The sequence below is a fragment of the Dendrobium catenatum genome, unplaced genomic scaffold, assembly GCF_001605985.2.
Source record: "Dendrobium catenatum unplaced genomic scaffold, ASM160598v2 fragScaff_scaffold_1583, whole genome shotgun sequence".
NCBI classification, from domain to species: Eukaryota; Viridiplantae; Streptophyta; class Magnoliopsida; order Asparagales; family Orchidaceae; genus Dendrobium; species Dendrobium catenatum.
The window spans coordinates 661,543-671,246 of record NW_021320045.1 but is presented as its reverse complement, the minus strand read 5'-3'; positions in this window follow the sequence as shown (position 1 = coordinate 671,246).

The following is a 9,704-nucleotide window of genomic DNA, read 5'->3' as shown; positions in this document are numbered from 1 at the left end:
ATGTTGAAATTGAAATGGAAAAGAGTATTGCTATTGATTTTAATGTGTCATCTTCTAAGTTAAAGGATATGGCAATAACATTAGAATATGTTAAAGTGGAAAGTAATTCTGTCCAAAGGAAATTGGGAAAGGAGCTCAAAACTCTTGGACCAATTAAACTAATGACTAGAAGTAGAAAATTGGAGATGGGAAATAAAGGCAAGATGATTGGGGCTAGTTCCCCTTCTAATCAATGAATTCCATTGCTTTTTGGAATTGTAGAGGAGCTAGGAAAGTTCATGCTTCTCTATATCTTAAGGAATTTGTTAAAGAGAATTGTGTGGGATTTATTGTTTTGTTAGAAACTAAAGCTTCTTCAATAAATAGAAAGATATCAATGCTCTAATAAGGGTGGATTGGAATTTTTATCATTATCCTTCTAAGGGATTGTCAGAAGGGATTTTGAGTCATTAGAATATAAGTTTTTCTTCTTTCAATACCTTGTTCTCTTCTTGTCAATGTGTAATTGGTGATTTAGAAATTTAGAATGAAGGAAGTTGGAGTATTTCTACTATTTATGCAAATAAAAATACTTATAAAAGGCGGGATCTTTGGAATCAATTGGAGAATTATATGCAAGTTGATAATCCTTCTATGGTGGGTGGCAATTTTAATTGCCTATTATCCAAAAGTGATAAAAGGGGAGGAAGAGGATTTGTCTTTTCACAAGGATCAAAGGAGATGAAATCATTTTTTTCTAACCTTGATTATCATGAATTAAATTTTATTGGTCCAAGGTTTACTTGGTGCAATAACAAATTAGGTGGAGCTCGGATCTTAGAAAGACTAGACAGGTGCTTTGTTAATTCATCTTCTCTTGAGTCTAACCCTTTATAGGTGGTTCATCATATTCCTCGTGTGGCTTCAGATCATTGCCCCGTTATGATGAAATTATGGGAAGATCAGCCAAAATCAAAGGGCAACATAAAGTTTGAGGATACTTGGGATTCTCACTAGGCTTTGACTACTATTTTTCAAAAGGCATGGAATAGGAACATTGGTAATCCTCATTCAGATAGTCTTGATATCAAGTTCAAAAGGGCTTTCAAAGCTCTTTTTTTTTTCTGGAGCAAAGCAAAATTGTAAGACATCAATCTTGTGAAGGATAATCTTACTAGAGATATTCTTGATCTGCAAATGGAGGAGTCTTTGGTTGGAAGCCTTTCTGAAGAAAAGATCTTGGTTCTCAGATCTAAAATTAATAAACTGAATTGCACTTTAGCTCGGCTAAACTCTTGGTGGAGATAAAGAGAAAAGGTAAGATGGATAAAGGATGGAGACTTGAACACAAAGTTTTTTCATTCTTTTGCAAATGCTAGAAGGAATGCAAATTATATTTTCAAAATTAAAGATGAGAATGGAGCTTTAGTGGAGGATCAAGCTCAAATTGAAATTTTTTTTTTCAATTTCTTCCAAACCAAGTGGAAATTTAGATATTGTTCTTTGACTAATTGGCTAAGTCTGAGAGAAAAATTGATAGATTCTGATAGAGAAGCACTCAATTCTGAGCTCACGCTGGAGGAAGTTCAAGATTCTGTTAGCCAATTTGTGGGAGGTGTTTCTCCGGGTGTTGATGGTATTACTCATTCATTTCTTAAATTTTATTGCCACTTCATTAAATTGGATATCTTGAATGCTTTAAAAAGGATTTTCTCTATGGGTATTATGGAATCTAGTTGAAAAGATACTTTGATTGTACTCATTCCAAAGGTGGAGATGCCTATGATACCTTCAAATTTCATGCCTATAAGTTTATGTAGAACAATTTATAAACTTGTGGCTAAGATCCTTCTCAATAGATTTGTTGCTCTACTTCCAAAATTATTTTAGAAAATAAATCAACATTCATCAAAGGCCAGTCCCTATCAGATTTTGTATTAATTTCTCAAGAAATTTTCCATAAATTCAGGTTTTCCAAATCTTTAAAAGGATTGGTTTCTTTCAAAATAGACATGGAGCAAGCTTATGATAGCATGTCTTGGGAAACTTTGGAGCCTATTTTGAGTTATTTTGGCTTCCCTTTACACTTTTCAAAGCTTATTTTGGAATGTGTACTTTATCCAAGTTTCTCTATATTGATCAATGGTAAATCTTCTAATTGGATCGGCCCTCACAGTGGATTTCGCCAAGGTTGTCCCTTATCTCCTTTTCTCTTTGTTTTATGTTCTCAACTACTTTTTAATGCTATAATTCAAGAAGAGAAGGAGATAGGGATTAAGATTCATCATAATGATCCTAGGATATCTCATATGCTTTATGCATACTATATCTTGATTTTTTCTGAAGCTAACATGAAGATGGTCAAGAGGATTAGGAGTATTTTATTTGACTACTATAATTGGTCTGGTCAAAAAATCAATTACAATAAGTCTTCTATTTTCCGTGGAAATCCCGTAAGTAGAAGAAGTAAGAAGAAGATTGTTCGGGTAATGGGATTCAAGAATGTTAATGAATTCTATTACTTAGGAGTTAAAACTGCTTTGAGAAGAATTGTGGCATCAGACTTCAATTTTTTGCAGGAAAAAGTTATTGGGAAGCTAGACACTTGGGGAAGAAAGTTTATTTCTCTCTCAGGGAGATTTACTCTTGCTATATCGACGATCCTTTATATTCCAGTTTTCTATTGCACTCAATCTTTGGTACCGATTGGAGTCTTGGCTGAAATAGACAAAGCTTGTAAAGAGTTTATTTGGCACAAGAAGGAGAATGAAAATGGATTACATTTTGTTAGTTGGGAGAATTTGTGTAAACCATTTCATTTAGGGGGATGTGGTCTTTATTCTTGTGCAAAGAAGGTGGATACTTTAAGAGCTAAATTTGCATGGAAATATATGAATGAGGAAGACTCCTTTTTGCATAAATGCTTGAAGCCAAAGTATAGGAATTCTTGTTGGTTACCTGATTGGAAGAAAAATATGTGAAGTGTATGGAAAATTAAAAGGAGTGGTGCAAAGGCTCTTAAACCAATTATAAGATGGAAAATTTTCAATGGATAAAGTGTGAATGTCATGGAGGATGTATGAATATCTGACAAAGCCTTATGTAAATGGCCTACTTTAATTGATAATCTACAAATCAATGATTTTTCTATAGATTATTTTATTAGAAATGGCAGTTGGGACATCGAAAAAATGTAGCATGTATTTGGGAAGGAACTACTTCAGATTATTTGTAAAATTCAAATTGAACAGGAGTCCGACAAAAGATCAAATGGAGTTGATTTTTCAAAATTCTGGAAAATCTTTGGCAGCTTTATCATTTGAAGCTATGTTAAACGATTCAAATGGGGATAAATATTGGACTTGGATTAAGAAAATCTATCTTAATCCCAAAACTAAAGTTTTTTTATGGAGATTATACCATAAAGCTATTCCAACTTTTCATTTCTTGGAATATAGAAGACTTAAGGAGGGAAGCTTATGTCCTAGAAGATGTATGGAAATTGAAGATATTAAGCATGTGGCAGTGAGTTGTGATAAACGGATTCAAACTATAAAAATTTTTAATCAATGGGGCTTTCAAATTCCTATTTTTCATAGCTATTCTAAATTAATTTGTTGGTTGGAGTGTAATGCTACAAAAAAAAAAAAAACATTTCTTACTAATGTTTATTGTAATTTGGTATTTCTTTATTGGAAGTCTAGAAATAAACTTATTCGTGAAAGAAAGGAGGATATCAATTTAAATATTGCATCCAATGCTCTTGGTATGACTTCAATTTCTATTTCCAATAGAAATAAATCTGGCCTATGGGATGTTAATCAACCCTCTCGGTTGTTTAATAAGTCTTGGCATCCTCCTCCACCCGATTGGATCAAAATCAACGTTAATGCTTCATTGTTATCTTCTTATAAAGCTGGAATGGGAGCTATTTATCGAGATCATCAAGGAAGGTTTCTTTTGCTTTTTGAAACAAAGTATTCGTTGGGATATTGCTCGGCTTGAATTGGATGATATTTTCTCTTTACAAGGTATTATCAAGGATTGGATCACTCAATACAAATGTATTATCATTGAAGGAGACAAGGAAAATGTGATTAAAAGTATTCACAATAATATCAGCAAAAAGAGGTTGCATAAATCAGAGATTGATGTAAGGTTCTTTAATTTTGTCAAAGAATTTAATCTTGTTATTTTCAATTATGTTAGTAGGGAGAGCAATAAGTTAGCGGACATGTGTGCTAACTATGCTCTTAATGGGGATTTTTCTTGGGATGATCTTAGTATGGAACATATTCCTCCTCCATTTTTTCTTTTATTAAAGGAGGAATGTGATGCTATTAGCTTGTATTAGGTGCTTTTCATTTTAATGCTATTACTTTATGCATCTTTCAAAAAAATCAATTGTATGGTATTCACAACTAACCTTTGTTGTTTATGCATATGTCACAATCAAAATGTAATATGAAATACTCAATTTTATTCAATACAATAAATTTTATATAATATTTATTACATCAAAAAAATCATAACATTAGTTCAACCCAGTGAAGTTCAATGATGTTATTGTGAAAATATTCGTACTATTCATATTTATTATATACAAAAATTCATACAATAAAAACATGATAAACTAGGAGAAAATGCCTTTTCATTAATTTAGAATAGAAGAATTCTATCAAACTCAAAATGATTGAAAACCTACATGAGATATGGTTATTTACAATGAATAGAAAAAATCTCTAAAAAATATTGAAAGACAAAAAAGCTCCTAATAATCTTCTCTCTCATCCTTTTTTGACAAGGCACAACATTCAAATTCAATGAGGACTAAGTAGGAAAGGATTTGATGTAACTATGGGAAGTGTACCGAATGTACCCAATGTGGCATAATGCATATTGGATAGTGTATTCTTATAATCGACTATTGTTTTTAATGTGGACAATGAGGACACTGACTGGCTGAGTGTTCACAATAATGATAGAGTATATGATATGGATTTAGAGCAGAATAGTCTAGGTAATGTTATAAACATGGGACTACTGGATCTAGAGGATATAGTGAAGGGTCCATGAGCAAGATAGATGAATGAGGTGTAAAAGTGCCAACAAATATTACTAAACAAGTATAAGGGCCGGTATGACCTAGAGTTTAAAGTTTAATTTAGCCGAGTGACTAAGATGTACCAGAAGGATCAACTAATATAATTTTTAATCCTATGCATTTAAATTTGATTGATTGATAATCATTTCATAGCATATTAAAAGATCTAATGATATGCATGAGTGTGATGGATTTATTGAACTCGTGATTGTTTTATGTGAATAATTAGTCAATTACCAGTGTTATATTTGTCGATTATATTAATTTATTTTGACTAATTTATGAACTGAATTAGTTTTATATTGTATTGATTTATTTTTATATTGAAAGTGGAAATATCGAGGATGATATTTTTCCAAAGTGAGAAGATTATAGCAATCCAAAAATATAAAAACAAAAAATTAAAATAAAAAATATGAAAATTTTAAAAATTTTAAACTAAAGCGAAGTAACTGTACGCTGGCTAGCAAATGTAACGTTGTTGGGAAAAAATTGCCATAGTGTTTAGCTCTCTGGAAATTTGAAAAATAATTCACCATAGTTGTGCTATTGGTCATATTATAGTGTAGTGATTTGTTGCATCACTAAACAACATTCTTATACATAATTAAATCGCACATAACACCACACCACCCCCTAACTTCGTTGTCAGGGAAGGAGGCTAAGGAAGAGCTGAAAGGAAGAAGGAAAAAGAAATAAATTTGGGGCATTTTCAGTCGTCGGATCTCTTATGTGATTTCACCTGATCTTTGTAAGTAGCCCAAATTCCACTTTAGTTTTTAATGATTTTGTATTTTCTGATTTAAATCATTTCAAAAAATGATAAAAATATATATTTTCAAGATTTTTTGAGCTTTTACCATATTACTTTTATTATATGTTTGTTCAAATTTTTATAGACATTTTGACTATTTTATTATTGAATTTCACTAGATAAATTGATAGTTATGAAATTCTAAGGTGAATGAATAATATTTGCATTATAGTATTTTCATCTTAGAGCATTTTGCATATGACACTGCATTGCTTAGAGAAAATGATATTATTTTTATATGATGAATATAACATTTTCATGTAAGCAAAGAATGCTGATTGTTAACACTATAATTAATACTAGTTGACTCTTAAAATATAATATATTGCATAGAAGGGTTGGTCAGCAAGCTTTCCTTAAAATAAAAGATTTGTGGTATAATCTTGAATGCTAGCTTATAATTGATTGATCAAACTATGTCGATGGGTAGAAACTGATGACCCTTTATTGATTATTAAAAGCAACCTAAAATGATGATGTAATAATAATGATAATGATGGTATAGTGATAGACTAAATACAAAATGAAAGAATAAAAATACCATATTAAAGCTGGATATTCTTCCTTAAGCATTTCAATTTATGGATTTTAGTGTGAAAACTTTGGTTTCTTTTTTATTTACTCTCATTTACTTATAATATTGATTCAAATTTTAATGGTTAATCTTTTATCATGTTGAATGCTGTGAATGTTATTGTTGGAAATGTTCATGCATATTGATTCTTAGGATCTTACATTATAAGGTTTGGTGGTTTGGGTTATGTTGGACTTTGTAAACTCATTATGTGGGTTTTATTTATTTCAAGTCAGGGAAGGGGCCAGGACTCCGTGGAATGAGGCTAATTGAGATCTTTAGGTTCTTTTTTTTTTGAATTACAACATGATAATGAAAGTTACTTATAAAGAAAAAATTAAGTATGTATGCCAATAATTGAAAGCTTCTCCAAATAATTTGGATTACAACATGATAATAAAAGTTAAGAGAAAAAAGAAAATAATGTATGTCAATAATTGAAAGGTGTTTCAATTGAAAATAAAATTATTTGCTAGAAAATGTAGGCTAAAGGTTACCTATACTAATAGAAACCTTAGCTACATGTTTTAGAGACATGAAACACATGAAATAAGATGATTAGGATGACTTGGTCAATAACTTATAAAGAAAAAATTAAGTATTAGTAAAACATATTTTTTTATAGTTTCATTGTATCATATTTTCAAGTTCATCACTTACCTGTAAGACCACTTTCACAAAAATTTTCAGATCCATCATAGAATGCTTTCAATAAAAAATTCACTTGCATTTGTCCTTCACATTTTATGAAGGGTTCATACAAAAATTTAGGAATTCCTAACATTAAGTTCAAAACATTACTTGCACTTAATTCATTAATACACATGCAATGCAATGTTTATAATGCACATATCCTGATGTTTGTAGTGTGGCCAAAATCACAATAGAATAGTGTCACATAGCCTCCAAACCTGCCTTTTACAAGAGACGCCATAATCCTTCTCACATTCACACTATACAAATCAGGCAATAATATAACATATAGAGTTCTTGTAACATTTTAGAAAGCACACTTTCACATAGCAAAACATCTCTAATATTATGTTATGCAATCATAAATGCAATAATAACTAATTTATGCTTTCAATGTAGTATGTAAATGATATATGATTTGATAGAATTAATAATAAAAGCTAAATACATTGCATGTATAGCATTATACTCACTAAACTTTTCCTTTCAATTTCTAACTTTAGAAGGATATTTACAAGAATATTTTTAGACTTTTACATAACTATTACAATTGTAAAAAAAGCCTCGATTCATTTGTATACTTAGAAATTTACATATGAAAAATGAACTAATAAAAAAATGATTTCTTATAATTAAAATAATTAGAATAATGCATACAATAATATATTAAAATTTATGAGGATAAAACATCATAAAATCCTCATTATTATTATTGCGAATCTATTTTCAAGAAATATAATTTTGATGATATCAAACACTTCTATTTCTCTACGACTGCCTTGCCTACTAACGTTTCAGGTCTACAAGATCAAACTGCAATTGAACGAGCTCAAGATTGGATAGATTAGGACTAAGTCAGTTTGTAATGTACGACATGTGTCTTGTACCCTTTCTTGAGTCCTTTGTAATAATGTGGGTTCTGATGCTAAGTAACCTTAGACACACACACTTGGGAGAAATTTTTTGACTATTTTAGAGCTTTTTATTTTTTATCAGATCCTCCGGGATGATCCATAAATCGACTTGGATAATCAGTTAGAAATAAAAATCCTAATTAGAGCATCCTAGTTAAGGCAGCCACAATTAAGCGCATCGTCTTAGATGATATTAGTATCAACCGGGACGATAGGCTCAATTTAAAAAGAATCAGCCATTAGATTTATTTAGGTATCTTTTATTTTTGGACATCATCCAAGACATCATTTTGGATGATGCAGTATAATTATGCCAAAATTAATATGGTAATTAAGAAAAGTAGTTAAGATTTGCTTTCTCGATCATATAATCCTGGACAATCATAGGATCGACCGGGACAACCAGTTCACAAACCTTAGTTGTTCCTATATGATCAAACATCGACCCGGTTCTATTTAGGGTGATGCTCTAGACGATATGTACTGAATTGAACTAATTATCCGTGATAATCATGAGATCGACTTAGACGATCAAGTTATTTTTAATCATCTAGACATCCGTTCAAAGTGATGGTCTGGACAATATTCAATGACTTGTACTAATCGTACATGATGATATCCTATCATCTTTGATGATATGAATAAAAAACCTTCTGATCGTCCTAAATCATCATGACTGATTGGGCTAAATCTGTATTGATCGTACATGATGATATTTATATCGTCCTAGACGATAAAATCAATTTGTTGCAATTAAGAGTTATTGTGAAGCTCTTTTATATAAGACCTCTTGTAGTTGTCTTGACTTGAGAGAGCCTAGAGGAGAGGAAGAGAAAGGGGAGGGGGGGAGAGAGAGAGAGAGAGAGGATCTTGTGATGGGGAGTTTATGAGGGGTTTCACAAAGATCGCGCCAAGCAAGGATCCAAGTCGTCTTCTCCAATCGGCATCCTTAGTCCTTGGAGGTTCGAGAGAGGTCTACTTCATCAATTGATCAAATTTCTTTACCTGCTTCAGGAGGAAGCAAAAAGAGTTGGGTTCTCTGCCTGCTTCAGAAGGAAGCGAAAGGAGTCGAGTTCTCTGTCTCATCGGGGTCAGCGGAAATGAGGTTTGTAAAGGCTTCTCCACCTTGCTGTGGGAGCAAAAGGTGAGTCACTGAGTTTAGTGCAATACTCGGAGGAGAGGAGAGGCGGAGTGGACGTAGGTTATGTTGATCAAATCACTATAAATTTTTATGTTCTTAATTACTGCTTTTTATGCATTTAATTTATGTACTTTGATTTTCTTTGTGATGAAATTTGGTTTAAATTTATGTTTAGCTTAAATAAAATTTTAAAATACCAATTCACCCCCCTCTTGGTTAGCCTTAGGCTAGTTCATAATGGCTTAAAATCCATGTCGAAGTTTCAAGTGGTATCAGAGCGGGATTCATAAAATTTAGTTTTTAAAAACTTTTTAATTTTGATCATTGGCTAACTTTGGTAATCATAATACTGTGGAAGGATATTCTATTACACGGCCACCTTTGCTTGACAATATTCCTTTTGATTTTTAAAAAACTCGTAGGTTTATATTTTTATAATCGATTGACTATCGCATATGGATGCTTGTTAAAGATGGATATTCACT